Source organism: Mus caroli, unplaced genomic scaffold, assembly GCF_978045245.1.
Source record: "Mus caroli unplaced genomic scaffold, Mus_caroli_1 scaffold_11, whole genome shotgun sequence".
NCBI lineage: Eukaryota > Metazoa > Chordata > Mammalia > Rodentia > Muridae > Mus > Mus caroli.
Genome location: NW_028227266.1, coordinates 76,119,954 through 76,137,497, shown reverse-complemented (window position 1 = coordinate 76,137,497; position 17,544 = coordinate 76,119,954). Strand labels below are relative to the sequence as shown.

Genomic DNA, 17,544 nt, shown 5'->3' with positions numbered 1-17,544 from the left:
ATTTGCCAGTAGCTCCTCAGAAAGGAGTGGGACTCAACACAAGCCTCCTCCATCCATGCTGGGATTTGGGTTGAATTGATCTTGTGAATGTCCTGTGCCTGCGAACTCAGCCACCATGAACAGCTTCTCACTTCACACATCTGTTCCCTCTGGCCCTTACCATCCTTCAGTTCACTGTTTCTCCATGGTCACTGAGCTATTAAGGGAAGAGGTATGACATAGATGTCTCATTTAAAGCCGAGAATTCAACAGGCATTTATTCTCTACATGTTGACTGGTTGTGGGTCTCTGTCTTAATCACCAGCTACGCCTAAACTAAGCCTCTTTGGTGGGCATTGAGAACTACATTAATCTGTGGGTATAAGATAAGAATTTAGGGAGCGCAGTTTATGACTTTGTCTATTTAACAGAGTGACTCTCAACCTTCTTAATGCTTTGAGCCTTTAATACACTTCTTCATGTTGACCCCGCCCCCCACACCATAAAAATTTTCATTGCTACTCTATAACTGTAGCTTTGCTATTATTGTGAATCGTAACGTAAATGTCTTATATGCAGGATGGTCTTAGGTGACCACCATGAAAGGGTTGTGTAGCCTGTGGAGTCTTGGAGGGAGGTGCTGTCCCTTTGGTGGTCTCAGAGATACTCTTAGTGTCTCGATAACCTAAAATAAAATCTTAGGAATTTTATAAATGTAATCCAATGATTTAGTGTCTAGTAAGAACGTTTTCTGAAAGATGGTCTGAAAGTTTTCAGAACGATTATTTTTGAAATGACCATGTTACACTTTCTCAGAGTCGGTGGCCTTTGCAGGTCTAAGTTCCTCTTAGCAGTGTCAGCAGCTGGACCTTGCTTCAGGAGCAAATAGGATGATGCTATTGTGGGTAAAACCAGTCACCTGGTCCTACCTTGCCTCCCCCGACCTGGGAACGGGGCTTGTGAAATCTCCTAAGAGCTGTAACACAGGAGATCCCCAGAGGAGCTCATTACCTGGAAAGGGAACTTCACGGTGGTTTTTGCACAAACTCAGATCAGCTAATGAAAAGCGGAAGGAAGAGTCAGTCAGCCAAGAACAAGAAGACGGGAGACAGAGCACCTGCAGGAGACGTAAGAAAAGATTTCCTTTAAAATAGGTCTAAAAGATAAATAGCCACAGGCATTTCTCTCTGTGGCTATATACTTCAGCAACTATAAAGAAATATCCTGCTAGTTTGGGCTTTTAGAAAATGTGTGTGGATAGTCGTGTCACCTGGCCACCTTGCTGAGTTTCCCCCATTAGGCTCTCTCAGCCTCTCAACACTGGTCCCCTTTGTGTGATGATGGCCTGTTGCCATGGTACCGTTAAGCCAGCTTTCCTGAAGATGGACCTGCTAATAGGCTTTTCTGTTCTCAATTTCAGGAAGGGAGTGGAGAGAGGGAAGGAAATCTAATTATTCCAATTTATCTAATGAGTTCCTTGAAGGACTGTGAAAGATTGGCTATTTGTACATAGAGGTGTTGAGACAATTCCCTAATATATATTGTGCTCAAACATTTTTTTTAATTGAAAAAAAATTTCACTTTGAACTTTCCAACCTGTGATGTCATACTGCAGTTTGTTTTATGAGATATCAACTTTTTTTTTTTTTTAAGCATGAATGCAGCCTTGTCAGCTGGACTTAAGTCACTTAAAATTACATTTAGTGTGTCTGTGTTTGTGTGTGTGTTGTGTGCACACTTAACCATGGTGGGAGCATTGAGGGCAGTTTTGGCGTCAATTCTTTCCTTCCATTTGGTTCCAGAGGATTGAACTCAGGTGGGCAGGCCGGGTGCAAACACCTCACCTGTCCCACATTTACCTGCTTATTGGGTGGTGTATGGTCTGCGGATGCAGCACTGGGCCTTACAGAGCATCACATTAGAGTGAAAGAAGGCTTTTTACAAAGAAAGGTGCTCTCTTCTCATTAGTGTAAGATGCTTTGCATGTCTCAACTCCCTGAAGGATTGGTGACCATCCTGGTTATTACTCTCAGCGTTGCTTAGCTTTTAAAACTGGCTTGCTGGTAATTTTAGTAGATTACTTATTATTTTAATAAATAGGAGATAAAAAAACCTTAAGAGTAAGTACCACCTCACTAGTTACTTTCTTTATTATATAAATTTTATTATATAAGTTTAAAAAGTCAGATTGATTAAAATTAATTAATTAAAAAATATATGTATATATATGTGTGTGTATATATGTGTGTGTATATATATATATATATATATATATATATTTTTTTTTTTTTTTTTTTTTTTACCCTCCCCATCTCTAGTCTAAATGTAAGGCAACAGTATTTAAGTCGATAGTGGACTTTCCCAGGACCATGTGCTTTGAAAATGTTAGCTACTCACAATCTTCACAGATGGAGATTTCTTTGTTAGTGGAACAGGAGAGGTATATCTCGCTGCCTGGCATCACCTGAAGTTACCGATGCTTTGTTGCTATCCATCCAGACACATCTTCGTCTGTGTACCGCCACTGTCCAGTGTGGGGCGGGCAGGAGCAGACTTAGGTTGGGAGTTAATGATTTACCCTTCCCCTAAAATCTGACTACGGAGCAGCTGTCTTTCCTGACTTCAGTCTCTGGTTGTTCAAATACACTTCTATCATAAGGTGTCTTGGGTCTCTCTGTCGTCCTTAATATGGACAGTCACTGAGAATCTAAAAAGGAAATAAGATGTCTTTGAAGTTCCTCAAGCCGCAGAGCTGTCAGTCATTTGCAGGAACGACATAGCAATCTAAAGGACATTGCTATTTTGAATTTCCTCAATCTCTTCAGAGATTCAGGCATGGCTGTTTCCAGGGTCATATCATTTCTGTTCTGCATGTCTCCCCTGTTGCTTAGGAATAAGTGCTGGAGGACTCCTGGGAAGGCTCTCCCAGATAAAAGCAGCTTTAAACTAGTTACAGAAACAAAAGGGTGGACATTATCTTGAATTACTTTCTTAAAGTCTTCACCAGTTTTGATTCACTTTTTTGGTGAACATTATGATTTAAAAATTTGCTTCTTTTTTTTTTTTTTTTGAATGAAGACTTCACAGCTATGTAAAGGATTTTGAATCAAAGCTGCATCAGTGTAAAAGGTTAGTTTATTCTGAATGAAAATGAAGAGTCAACAAAACAAGTCAAGGACGGCCTGGAGCTCCGTCACTGGCTGTTACAGGTTGTTTTACCATCAACCATACTTTGCAAGGTGTGTTGAAAAGAACCAGAGGCTGCGATACAGGCAAAGTCGTTTGCCAATCTGGTTCAAGTGATATCAACTCTGTTAGAAACAACCTTACTTAAAACATTTGTAACCTTGGATATAATAATTTTACTTTTAGAAACTGATTTTTCCTCTCACAATTATATCCCAATATAGATGGGAAGATAATTTTGTGGAAAAGATAGATAGGCCACTTTTAGTAAAAGCTGTTCCTCTTATGTTTTGACTTTGTTCCTTCCCAGGCTAGATAACTTTCTTCCCTTTAGAAAATTTCATACATGCATATCATGTGTGTAACCCCTCTTCCTCGCCTCCCATGCTTCCCACCCCCTCAACCTTTACCACCCAACTTTATGCATTCCTTTTAAAACCCAGCAAGTTCACTCTACCATGCCAGTATGTGCATGCTTGTAAAGGCCTTCCACAGGAACAGGGACAACCTGTCAGGCTGCATCCTTGAGGACAACACCTTCTCCAGCCCCTAGCAGCCATTGGTTACTACTAGTTCCTCAGGTAGAGGTGGAGAGTTAGCGAGCCCCTCCCCAGTCCATGCTGGCACTTTGGCTGGCTTGATTGTGTGCAGCCTTGTGAATGCAGTTAAACCATGTGTGCTGTGTGTGCCTAAGGTGTCAGCTATCCCTGCAGTCACTGTCTTGAGAGTGCCTCATGGCTCCTGTCTGTCCCTCTGGCATCACTTACCTGGCCAATCCTCGCACCGAGTGAGCGTCTTTCATTCCCATCCTTTGGCTCACTTTTTATCCTGCTTAGAGAGAACCAGGCAGAATAATGGTGCCATCAACTGATGCTTAGCAACCTCAAGCATGCCTTACTGATTTGCTCAGTACATGCCAGGTTTCCTTCTCTGTGCCTATCTCGGGACTAATGTTTTCCATGAAGCTGCATCTTTCTCTGGCGTTTGGAGCATATGCCCTCTTCCTTCCTTTCTCTCCTCTCAGAGGTCAGCGCCTGCCCCTTTGCTTGGCCTTAATATTTTCCATTTCCCTGTTCTCTATGGTTGGGCTTTCAACTCTTCTCCTCTCCCTGGGTCTCAAATGACTGTATATGTAGCAGTGCCCCTGCCATTAAATGCAGCCTTTATCAAACTGATATCCAAGTATATGTTCATCTTCAGACCTACCTTCTCTCCTCAGCCTCAGATTCCAGTATCTCACTAAGAACTGGGTAGAAACAGTGGTCATAACCACCCATTGTTTAGAAAGAGTCTTTGTATGTAGCCCAGGCTGGCCTCTGGGGTGCTGGGATTCCAAGTACATCACACCTTCCTGCCTGGCTGCTTCACTTGCTTTTACCATCTCCTCCATGCCGCCGCTGCCTCCTCCTCCTCCACCTCCTCCTTCCTCTTCTTCTTCTTCTTCTTCTTCTTCTTCTTTTGTCCTTAAAATGCATATTCTCCATAAAGAAAAGAACAACTTCCTTATTCAGGTGAATTTCCTTTTGGTAAACCAACGTTATTTTTGAAGAGAAATATTGATATTAGGAGAAAAATAAACATGCTATAATTAAAATCACAAGAATTCTTTTATCAAATTTATAATTTGGGATGTATGCAGAATGTGTTGAGTGTCTAGTTCAGCAGACATAAATGATAGTAAAGAAGAAACTTGGGGCTTTACTAGTGAATCCAACGTTAATGTAAATGTTGAAAAAAATATAACCTTTGCCCGTTTCTTAAGCTGTTGAATCTACAGTTTAGATAAACAGCATGGCAGATGTGAGAGATGTAGCTCTCAGAGGAGGAGGTGCACAGTTATTTCCATTTGCAAAAATCCACTGGGATTGGTAACACCAGCACAGACATTCCACTTACAGCCCACAGCCTGCGGGAGAGAACGGCTGTGTCTGTCTTCAGGGAGCCACAGAGACAATGTGTGAGCATTAATGAGATAGATTCACATGTGAAAAGTAGATTCACTCCACCTGTAAATTAGAAACAGTTTTCTAGCTTGCTGGCTCTCAAGTTGGAAAGTTTGAGGATATCTTTGCAACGTGGAAGAGGAGTTACAGACAGCTTCTTGCAAAACGTCCACCTTAGACAGAAATCTAACACAAAATCATGGTAGCCACTACAGTCCCATGTCTTCTACAAACTGCCATTTCCCTGTGATTTGCTCTACAGTGAATCACAGATCTCAGAGCTCTAGTGATCTATCTGCCCCTTGCTTAGAATGGGATATTGAAAGTGGATTGGAATCTCTGTGTTTGCGAATAGGACTGTCCAATAGGGCTCTTAGTCATAAGACATTTACTCTTTTCTATTTCTAGGGGATTTCTATAAGCTTGGCAATGTTGGTATGAACTTCCATTGTACTTTCTGAGGTCTTCAGATTCCATAGTGAAAAGTTCTCTTAATTTTACTTAGATAGTTGCCTAAGATCATCTTTATTATTTTTAATACAAAGAGGGAAGGAAAGCCATTTATACTTGTGATGCTAACAGAGGTGGGCCCTGCCAGAATCAAAATTTGTTCCAGTTGAGTCTGTGTAGAGGTCTATTATTTGTACAGTTGAAGTATCTTGGAAAGGTAGGAAAGACCTCCGAAATGGTAAATGGATAGATGTGGATTACATTTATCTCTGGTTCCATAGCAGAGAGTGCCTATGTTTTCTCATAGCAAAGAAGTTTAAGGGGAACAGGGAAAGATGAGGCTCGATGGCTTTTAGCAGACAACCATAAAAATACTCAGATGGCTGAGGCAGGGAGATTATGAATTTGTGGCCATCTTGGGCTCCAAATATAGCAAAATCCTATCTTAAAACAAACAAGTATCTACACAAATGACAAAACCACCACTCACACCAAAGGGATGCTGTAAACAAGGGGCAGAACGGATGCTTTCATACGGGCTTCCACCTGCAGAAAGGGCTTCTGGGAGCAATTATGCTACCTAAGTCTGAGATAAAACTATTTGTTTATTTATTGTGGTGGTGCTGGGAATTGAACACAGAGCCTTGCATGTACATTGTTATGCAAGTGCTTTACCACTAAACACACACACACAAACACACACACACACACCCACACACTGAAAGCTTCTGTTCTCCCTTTGTGTGCCAGTAGGGAGTGAGACCAAGCAGGATTGGTAGGTCCATTTGCAGAGTTGTTAAGGACTCTTTAAATAGAAGGTCTCAGAGTGTGGTAGGTCACTACCAGCCTTCAGAACTAGTTATAAGTGCTAATTCTCCAGGCCCATCTCCAAATTACTAAATCAGGGTTTGGTGCTCTTAACACATACACATACAACCCTGCCTTTGCACATACAACATGCAAGTTCTGTTCTGCTGAGGAAGAATTTGGAGAGCTGACTTATGCTGTATAATGAACACAACAAAGGTCTGGGGCCTCTCACCTTCCACTGGCTGGTGGGAAGGATGGAGGCGGGTCACTGACCTCAGGAAGAAGAGGCACAGGGCAAGTTCTCTGCAGAGAGGCGAGGAGCTTAGCAGCACAGCAGAGGAATAAGAGGAATATAGCTGGTAAGTTTCCAGAGGCCAGGGAGGCTCAAAAAAAAAACAAACAAACCTCAGTGTTCCATGCCATCCTGCCCCATTCTCAGTCACAGGTCTGTAGAGAAATCATACATGTATATCTAAGTCGTGCCAGTGATACAGTGGAGAACAAAGAAAATGCCTCAGAGAAAAACTGGACCACTGATGTGCATGCAGGGGGATGGGGATGGGGCGCATCCTTTTTACTACTTTTATTTTCAGCAATCCACCAATACATTTTATTGGTTACGGAAGAAGTGAAGTGTCTGGATATTTTCAGGACTTTTGTTGCTTAGTTTTTTTTAACCCGACACAAACTAGAGTTATCCGGGAAGAGGGAATGTCAGGTGAGGGATTGCCTCCGTCAGATCGGGTGCACTGGAGGGGCATTTTCCTGATCAATGATGAGTGCAGGAAGGCCCAGCCCACTGTAGGTGGTGCCATGCCTGGGCAGATGGTGCCAGTTTATAAGAAAGCCGAGCAAGCCAGGAAAGCACCAATCCCACAAGGCCTGCACCAGTTCCTGTCTCCAGATTAATGCTTGGAGTGTTTGCCTTGGCTTCTCCCAGCAATGGATTGTTACCCAGAAGAATAAACCTTTTCTCGCTAAGCTGCTCTTGGTCATCGCGTGTATCACAGCAACAGACAACAAAATTACAAGAGGACTTATGTGTGCCTAGTATTGTTTTTAAAGAAATGATCATCAGTTGCCTTAGGCCATAATACAGTGCTAAAAACAGAAATGAGAAGGCCAGGGTTGGTGGTGTATAACTTTAATCTAGCACTTAATAAGAGGCAGATGCAGGAGGATCTCTGTAAGTTCAAGGCCAGCCTGGCTTACCTAGTGAGTTCTACAGTGAGACCTTGTCTTGAAAGAAAGGAAGGAAGGAAGGAAGGAAGGAAGAAAGGAAGAAAGGAAGAAAGGAAGAAAGGAAGAAAGGAAGAAAGGAAGAAAGGAAGAAAGGAAGAAAGGAAGAAAGGAAGAAGAAAAAGAAAGAAAGGAAGGAAGAAAGAAAGAAAGAAAGAAAGAGAGAAAGAAAGAGAGAAAGAAAGAAAGATATCTTGTTTTCTTAAAAATGTAGATATTTAGACCCAATGATCATGTTGTTTGGATCATCTAAATATTAGTGCTACTTTCTTTTAGTAGAATGTAGTATAACTATTTATAAAAACTTTCTTTAACATCTACATGTATAGTCTTGGAAAGTTAAAGTAAAATTTCATCCCTGTAGTCAGTCAGATTTCTTATACATTTCTATCATACCTTCTCTCATTAAAAAGCAAGGACAAAACCAAAACCTTTATTAGGGATGGTGGTGATTTGAGTCAAAGGTACCCCATAGTCTTGGGCATTTGATTAGTCAATCTCCAGTTAGTGGTGCTGTTTGGGAGGTGTCTTAATTAGAGGTTTATAGCTGTGAAGAGTCACCATGACCACGACAACTCTTATAAAGGACAACACTTAGTTGGGACTGGCTTACAGTCTCAGAGGTTTCATCCACAATTGTTATGGCAGGAAACATGGTGACCTGTGGGCAGACATGGTGCTGGAGGGATAGCTGAGAGCTCTTTGACTTGATCTGCAGGCAGCAGAGGGAGACTGTGTCCTGCACTGGGCATAGCTTGAGCATACAAGACCTTAAAGCCTGCCCTCACAGACACACTTCCTCCACCAGGGCCAGATCTCCTAATAGTGCCACTCCCTACAGGCTAAGCATTCAAACACATGAGTCTATGGAGGCCGTCCCTATTCACTCACCACCATCGGAGGTTGAGGACGTGTGGCCTTGTTTGAGGACGTATGTCACTGGTGGCAGGTTTTGAGGTTTCAAATCCTTGTGTCATTCTTGGTGCAGTCTCTCTGTCTGCTTCCCCTTGGTGGTTTTGGATATGAGTCCCCAGATCGCTGCTCCATTCACCGTGCCCTCCTCCCGTCATGCTTCCTTGCTGTGATGATGATGGACTTTTAGCTTCTGGGACAGTAAAACCCAAATCAAGTCTTCTATAAACCGCTTTGGTCACGGTGTTGTATCACAGCCACAGAAGAGACATCGCTATTATTGACAACAAAAGTCACCCATAACAATACAGCGGGTATGGCTGGAACCACATAGAATCTTCTTGGAAGAGATTCCTGTATGATGATAGACCCAGCTGGTACAAAGTTGTCTCTGAACTTCTAGCTCTAGATCTGTTTATACATTTTCTTTATTGATGTAGACCAAAACACAACGTCAGATGTCCCCCTCTGTCCTATGAGCACTTCTCCATTCCTCCCGCTTATGTGAGGCATCAGACTTCCCTGAGAAAGCCTTGCTCACGACACATGTCTATTTCATTGTGTCTTACGTGCCTTGTTTATGTGTTCATTTCCTTTGCTTCCATGACCTTAGGATCCCTAACCTATTTTTTCAAGCTTAAATTTCTTCTCTGCAGCAATTTCCTATCTCCATCTGTTCTTTCGAGGTTTGATTTTGGATGTTGTTTTGTTTCCTTCAAGTCTTTTTTTTCCAGAATAGAATTTTGGTCTCTCCAGGTCTCCTGACAGCTGTTTTGATTTATGTCTCTGGATTCATCACTGCTCTTGTAAATGTTACTGTCTCCTATCTTTGTCTCTCATCTCAAATCAGCTCCTAAGGTCCCTTGGTAGTTCTTTTGTGAGCCCCTCTGGATGCTGTCCTTCTCGTTAGCCCTTTGTGCCTGGCCTCCCCCCCCACCCCCCAAGTCTCTTTCCTCAAGCCACAGCTCCAAGTGCTGCAGAATCAGCCCTGTGAACTTGTCATTCACAACTTGTCATCTCCTCCCAGCTGCCCTCAAAGGCCTACCCTTGCCCGAAGTTTAAAACCTGGTCATCTGGTGCTTAGCTCTCCACACTCCAGCTGCAGCTCAGGTCTTCTGTAATGGCTGACCACCCTTGAAGTATCATTTCTTATTATAAAAGGACAGACAGCACCTCTCCTCGCGTTCTGAATGCTCCTGGCTTATTTCTCCCCCTTATGGTTGACTGAGGTTCTCCTCATTCCTTCCAGTCTTACTTCAGATGAGAAAACTATATATCCAGGAAACCTTTCTAGTCCATGTGTGGTGAGATAAGTGTGTGTGTGCACCTGTGTATGTGTAGGTCAGAGGTCAATATAAGGTTCACTTCACTTTTTGAGGTAGGGTCTCTCCCCAAGCCTGGAACTCATCAGTCAGGTAGGCTGACTGGCAGATGAACTTTAGGAATCTGCCTTTCTCCTATTCCCTCTGTCTTCCCCTTACCACAAGCAGCAGCAGATTCCATGCCTGGCTTCTGGGTGCACTGGGCATCTGAAGTCAGGCCCTCAGCCTTGTACAGCAGACCCTTTACTGACAGAACCGTCTCCACAACCCCAAGGATCTCTTTCGATCAGCTAACCCTTAGCTTTCCTTTCGTTCATTTGAGGCTGAAACAACTCCCATCCCATATGTTTGGCTCTTACCTGTAGGAAAATAGTGCCGACCAAGGTTGTCCTTAGTGACCATCACATAGATGACATGAGTGCAGTCTTGGCTCCATGTCGTGAGGAAACCACGCCCACAACCAGGTATATGAAGTCACAGGATGGCTTCCCGGCACAGGCTAACTGTTGAGGGTCAGTTCTCTGAACTCAGCTCTGTTTTAGAGCTTCTGAACTCTTGGATTGCTCCTTTCCCTGCAGTGGTTGGGATGTATATCCTGTGTGTTCCCTTCTCAAGTAAAGTGCCTGTCTGCCCCCTCGAGGCCACAGCCGTATAGTATACCCATTCCCCAGCAGGATTAGAAGAAGGCTGTGTGCTCCAGTCAGCTCTGGATGCAGTGTGGGTTGAGCGGACTGTGGGGACTGCTTAGTTTTGAGATGATATAGTTAATTTCCATCAGTTGTAAAAGCAGTCTCAAGTTCTGGGCTCTTGAGAGAAAATACTCAGAGAAGCCTTTTTAAAAATTTTTTTATTTTATTATTATTATTATTTTTAACCCCTGACTTTTACCACAGGGTCCAGTGGCATCTACTCATTTTCCAAGTTATGCGGTGTGGACATCTAAAAAGTAACACCGATGCAATGATCCCACGTAGTCCTTGCTGATTCTTGTCACAGGAAGAAATCAAACACCAGCGAAGTCCATGAGTCAGCAAATATGCAGTGACCCCAGCCTGGGTCCAGTGTCTCCTCAGCTGGGTGGTTTTACGTTCTTCCCTTTGGCGTTGTATGTGAAATGTGGGTGGAAAGTTCTGACAAGATGTTTTTGTCTTTTTAAGGATCCCTCACTGAGACCTCAAGTTGCTCAAAGGAAAGTAAGAAATGCCTGGCTTGCCTGGAAGAGGCGTGTCACCAGAGGTATGACTGAGGGGGGGAGGTCTAGTGTTTAAACACTGATTAGCGTCTCAGCATTACCCGAGGCTGGGTCATGAGCTGCAGCTTTGATTTACCACTCTCTCTGGAATGAGACCTTTCCAGGAGCTTGTAAGAGCGCCTAAATTATGTATAAATGAGGTAAAACTGTCTGTCTTAAAAGCCACTCTCTTTTTAAAAAGTAGGCATAAGTCTCAGGCTGTACAGTATCAGAGTGTTTAATCGCCTTTTCTAGAATGTTCTGAGTACTTTAAAAGTGAAGAGCAATACTAACTTGAATACAATCTGACTTGCTAAGGTTCTTGGATGAGCACACATACACAGTTTTAAAGAAAACAAATTAGACATTCCTCGCAAGTCATACATGAAGCCTACTATCCCGTTAGGTAAGAAATGGTGAGGGGATGGAGAGAAAACAGGCTCAGATGCCATTTGCCTAGCTGTGAAGGTCCGCTTGGGTGGGAGCCCATGTCCTTCAGCCACATCTTTTTATTTCAGATGTCTCAGCAGCTTCAGTGATATTCTCTTGTTCACAGATGGAAGGGCCGAGGCTGTACCTTTACCTTGCACTTGCTCATGTGGTGCCCAGGCTGCATGCGTGTTGGTCCTTACCATCGTGCCTAGATGTGTTTGTATCTAGCCAGCGCCACACATTTGCTGCTGATGTCATTCAATGCTCTGAGTTCTGAAGAGGTTTTTTCTTCCTTTGTGTCCGTCCATACACCAGCTACTGAAAGTAGATCAAAACCAAACAAAAAGTTAACTACAAATATCAGACAGTAGTGTACTAAAAACGGTGTCATCTGGGAAATGTTTCTCAATATTCAGAGGCAGAGCAGTATCAGCCAGGAGGGACTTATTCCAAGAGCCAGAGCATCTATCTAATTTAGAGTCTGCCCGGGACTTAAGTTTTTATTGTTGGCAGGTTCTGTAAAAAGGGCAAACGACACCTGACCTAACTCTGCCTAGGGATGTGAGGAAGCCCACGGGAGCCCATGGAAGAGAGCAACTAAGAGACAGGTTGAGCACCCAAAGCCAGCGGCTAAGCTTCCGGCTACCACAGCCTGCAGAGCCTTCACACGCTCTCTTCTGAGAGAAACTGGCTTGTGCTTATTTACTGAGGGCGCATCCATAATCCACAGATGGCAGGTCTTCCCAGAGAAAATCTAACAGCACTGGCAATTTTGAAGAGATTTGAAAGCATGTATTTAACCTTCATTAGTGTGAAGAGATGCCAGACCTACCTCCAGAGCGGCTCTGTGCAGTGCAGGAGCCTCTGGCCACATGTAGTTTCTGTGCACTGGGAATGGGGCACCAATTGTGGTATGCTAGACAGATAGCACACATCTTGGATTTTGAAAGCAATGTAAAAGTCCAAGGATTGAGTTGTTAATACTTTGATTTAACTGCGTTGGGATGATGGTGTTTTAGATACACTGACTGGATTACACATAGAAAGATAGTTTACTTGGTTATTTTTACTTTTGGAATGGCTACCAGAGAATTTAAAGGTCCACATGGGACATGCATGTATGGCTCATATTATCTTTCTGTTGGACAGCTATTAGTTAGGATTTAGATAGACGGGGGGGCGGGGGGGGGGGAAGAGTCATACAGGGAGAGCACTGCATGCTGGGGCCAGTGCTTTAGGGGCGGTGCCCGTGAACCGAGCCACTGGCAAGTAGGTGGCCCTGCCAGGGATCAAAGAATTGGGAGAGGGGATAGGTCTTAGAGAAAGAATACAGCTGGAAGGAAAGGTTGGTCAGGAAGACAGACGTTAGCCTAAGCACAGAAGAAAGATTAGGGATTTACAGAGGAACCTGCCTGCAATACAAAGAAAAGGGGGAGAGAGAGGGCAGAGACACCCGGAAGGCACAGATAGTTTGTCTTGATAGAGGTCAAGTTTTGTGAAGCCCACCTAGAATATTATCATATTACTTGAATAACAAGCCTATTTTACTTACAAAGAATGCTTTAATGTTAGGCATGTATTATCTCAAGGTGCCAACAGATGGCACTGTGTTCCAGGATTGAGAAAAAGGCAAATTGTTGGTTTAGTGATGCTTAAAATTTCAAAATATAACTCTCTCTCTCTCTCCGTCCCTCCCTCCCTCCCTCCCTCCATCCCTCCCTCCCTCCACCCCTCCCTCTTACACACACACACACACACACACACACACACACACACACACACACAGTTTAGACTGGTTCTTGGACTTCAGAGGGTGGGTTCTTAGGTAAAGACTCCATACTTATCATCCAGAGAAGGACAACTCCTGGTAATTATATTCGTACAATATGTTAAATCATTTGGTTAGCCATGTACAGTATAGTATGAATAAGGAAACTTGGCTAGGAACTAATAATTTCTGTAATGGCTGTGACCCTCTATAACCAGGTTGAGCTTCAGTCTTGCTACCTTTAGGTAGTCTCTGGGTTGGTACACTAACATTTCAGGCAGCTGGAGAGAACTAAGAGGATGTCATCTCAGCACAACTTAAATTATAATGGAAAGTACAATTTAAAGTTTTCTTCTGAAGACGGCACCAAGTTCCACCCTTAGTCTAGAAGGTACTGGAAAGGGGGAAAAAAAATCAGGTTTCTTTTTCCAATGGAGTGACATTGGGTATATCAGTCACATGCTAGGGCAGGTTCCATGGTCAGGAGTAATTGGTCAACACAAATCAAACCCCATGTTTTGTTTAACTTTTTAAAGGGGAAACGATATGATAAAAAATACATTGCATGACATTCTTAAAGAAAAAATAAAAACATTAAAAATAAACAAAGTTCTCTTTCTCATCACGGGGCTGGCGTTTAGCTCTGTAGTGGGCATTGGGCCCTGTCTTGCAGTTGTGTCCCATCTTTTCCAGCCCAAGACTCTTAGGTATTCTGTTTTGATAGAGAAAGGCAGCAAGAAGCCTGCGCCTTCCCTAACTAGTGCTGGCTGTATACTCTTCAAGGACTCCTGCTGATTTTCAGAGCCCTAACTGGTTCTAGAAGTTTCGCGTGTGGCAGTCAGAAACAGGCAGACTGTCTGAGTGACTCTGGAAGCCTTCCAAGGCCTCCCTCATACCCCAGCGTTCCATCAGGAATCTGGCTCCTCCCCTTGCTCTACGAAGACCTCTGAGGTTCCGGTCCTTAGAGGCTTGCTGGTTCTCTTGGCCCAGGTCTGCCATCTTGGGTCATAAACGAGCTCGAAGCCGGGGCCATGCTTCCCTCCTTGCTGTGCGTGCGACCCAAGGAAACCCAGCATCCCTCTGGAGCCACCGGCACAGGCTTCGTGCTCATAGCCGCTTCTCTTCAGTTGTTTGCGCCTCTCCTGGGAGACAAGCAGCTGTAGAGCTGCGAGAGAAATGCCCTCCCCTTAGCTTCCACCGGAACGAATGGAGGAGAGGTGGGAAGATTCTAGCCTCGTTCTGTGGCTCTGGTTTACGTCCAGTCACAGCCTCCTTCGTAAAGAACATCTTCTAAATACCTAAGCTCTGCATTCTTTATACAACAGATACTTTGTAACAGGCAAGGGCAAACACAAGACAAGCACAGGTTTCTGTTTGATCACTACTGGGCAAGATATGGTTGGAATGAGATGCTTTGATCCCGGGTTCTGTTTTCTATGTATGGAGTGTGTGTGAGAGAGAGGGGGGGGGGGAGAGGGAGGGAGGGAGGGAGAGAGAGAGAGAGAGAGAGAGAGAGAGAGAGAGAGAGAGAGAGAGAGAGAGATGCTGGGTTCTTACTGCAGGCAACAGATCCGGGTGGTGGTGGAGAAGTTTTAGTAAATCCAATACCTGCTTGGCATCCATAGCTTTTTTGGAGTCTCTAGCTTTCTTGAGAACATGAAGCAATGTTATCCTTGCTTAGTTTTGTTCCTGTGGTATACTCACAGAACAGAAGTGAGGTTAGGGCCACAGACTCTCTTAAAAGGCACTCTTCCTTGGGGGGTCCTTTCAAAGATTGCTTGCAGCTACATTTCAAAGTCCAAAACCTGTGACCACATGGCACGAGGTACCCTTAAACCCAAGAGGCGGCTCTGCTGCTTTGGCTCTTGTCTTTCCTCAGTGCCCACTTTCCTTGGGCAGATTGCTTGATTTGTTAATTTTATACGAGAGACGCTTTGAGTGTCTATGAAAGCTCGGGGCAGACCTTAGGAAGTCAGGAAAGCAGGTGTCTTAGCAAGGCTGTCCCAAGTGTTCCTTGTCTCAACCCCGAACCAGGAGAAAGAATAACAGGGTCAGGTAAAGAAGCTGACGAGGGGTAACGACTCCCTGTCCCCTCCGTGAATCACCGTGTTAGCCAAGGCAGTGATGGGCTGCTCTTGCCAGTCACGGTGGAGAACGATTCCCGATCCCTCTGGCTCTTTGCAGGAGCTAGAGGAGGAACAACATTTACAGGCATCGGAGGTAGGGCATCCCAGAGCAAGCCAATCCCCCCTGGATTCCACCCTTCTGTGCTGCTTCACGGAGTCAGGAGGGAGCCAGCCCCTCTAGTGCTCGAAGGGTTGGAATTTTGTGACAGGCAGCGGAATTAAGATCATACAGATGGTTTTATTTTATTTTATTTTATTTACCAGCTCAACCCTGAGAGTGATGAAACAAGTGTGGTCCTGATGAATTTGTCCTTCTCTTGCAGGAAAGCGATCCCTCAAAACCAAGCTCATCTGACCGTGCCCATGACTCACCTTCAAAGGCTGTCTCCCTCCAGTCAGTGAAGCGTGCAATCACAGTGAGTTTGCCCCACGTCAGACGTGGATAGCTCTTGGTGGACTGCTGCTGTATTTCAGCAATACTTTCGCACCATTTCTGTCTGTAACCCTTTACACAGGTCAGAGTAAGTAAATGGAAAGAGATATACTTTTATTTTGTTTTGTTTTACTTTTGAGACAGGGTCTTGCTATATGTTAGTCCAGGCTGGCCTGCAACTCAAGATCCTCCTGCTACAGCCTCCCAAGGGCTGGGGTCTCATGTGTGTTTTTGGTAAAGTCTGTTATATCTTGATAATAATAAAGTCATTTTCTTCTCTTGCTACAACCGAGCCTCTGGGAAGATCAGATTGTTTAATTTTTCCAAGCCACCATATTAGAGTCCAGCCCAGTGATTTCCCTTGCGCTGAAGTGAAATTCATTTGTAGGTTAGTCGTAAGTGACTACAGTGCACAGCAGGATTTCTGCTGACAATTGCAAAGCCTGGTATGGGACATCCGCCTTTTCATAGCTCTGTGTTGGTGACATGGGAGCCATGTGATGTTTACCATGTCACTGGACCAGAGTCTGTGAGTTCTACTGTCCTGTGATTGATTCATAGCAATGAATTATCACTATTTTACTGGCTTTACTTAGGATAAAAATGCATCAATCCTACTATTAGTGGCATTTGTAAACTTGGAGCCCACTGCCCTCAGAGTCATCCTACCTGCCAGGCAACACATGCCATCTTAATCCTTTGTTTTATTTATTTTTTACATTGCAGCATATTCCTTATTGTATTTCTATGCCCTGCAAATATCTTGGAGGCGTGGAAGAGATAAGATGCCTATATTAAGGAAAACCCTTATGAACTGTTTATATATTAAATAATTTAAATGTGTTGTCTGTTACCATAACATTCACATAGAAATGTACAAAATCATAGTTTTTAAACAGGATGAAGCAAGCAAACAAACAAACAAGAAACAAAACAGAATGCATTGATGTGGGAGTCCCTGTAGACACTGTGGCTGGTGACAAGGATACAGCAGCAAAGGGGTGAGAAAAAAACTGGGTTTAGCTGGACCCCGTCTGCCTGGCTGGATCAATGCCAGGCAATTTACTGTAAGCCTATTTAAACAGTATGATTTGGGGGGAAAAGGTTTCCAGGCAACAATCACTCCAATTCCAGGTGCACAGTAAAGCTTAAGTTGTGACTGCACAGAAACTCTTTTGTAAAGTACCTGTGACTGTGATGGTGGATTCTATAGTTTAAAGGCCTAGGATCTGGCCTGGTCACTGACCAAGACAGCATGGAGGTTAGCAGGCTATAAAACACGCGTGGCTTCTCCCCAAGGATGGGCTCTATTAAGTGGAGGTAAAGATAAAGGTCTAGGGAAGGGGAGTCTGGGATAGGCATTCTGGCAGATTTACAGGGGGTCTGGCTCCACAGATAGCAAAGGTCACCAGGTCATTAAGAGCATCCACTCGCAGCTCTCTGGGTGGAAAGCAGGAATTTTATTTCTTCCATGGAGGTGACAACCCTGAATGTTTAGCATTCCTGGTTCCCTGGTGCTTATCTGTGCACACAGGACCTTGTGCCTTCTACGAGTTTAGCATAAGATCCTTTCTTCATGCTAATCTCGAGGTATAGAAGGGCATAGTCAAAACTGAGCCACCTTATGGTGCTGTGGAAATGAAAGCAAAGCCAACATCATCCTGAGATGAGCTTTCAGAGTTACTTATCCAAGGTTATACACACACAGTCACA

The 17,544-nt window shown here is 43.9% G+C and overlaps 1 long non-coding RNA gene across 1 annotated transcript in view; it reads left to right on the top strand.

The window, feature by feature from the left end:
- Positions 1–1,049: 1,049 nt before the first annotated feature.
- LOC147002070 (uncharacterized) overlaps positions 1,050–17,544 on the top strand; it is a 35,098-nt gene continuing 18,603 nt past the window's right edge. Inside the window, exons 1-3 of the long non-coding RNA XR_015048985.1 lie at positions 1,050–1,107; positions 10,999–11,077; positions 15,722–15,814. This is a non-coding gene — a long non-coding RNA (uncharacterized LOC147002070). The remainder of the gene's footprint in view (positions 1,108–10,998; positions 11,078–15,721; positions 15,815–17,544) is intronic.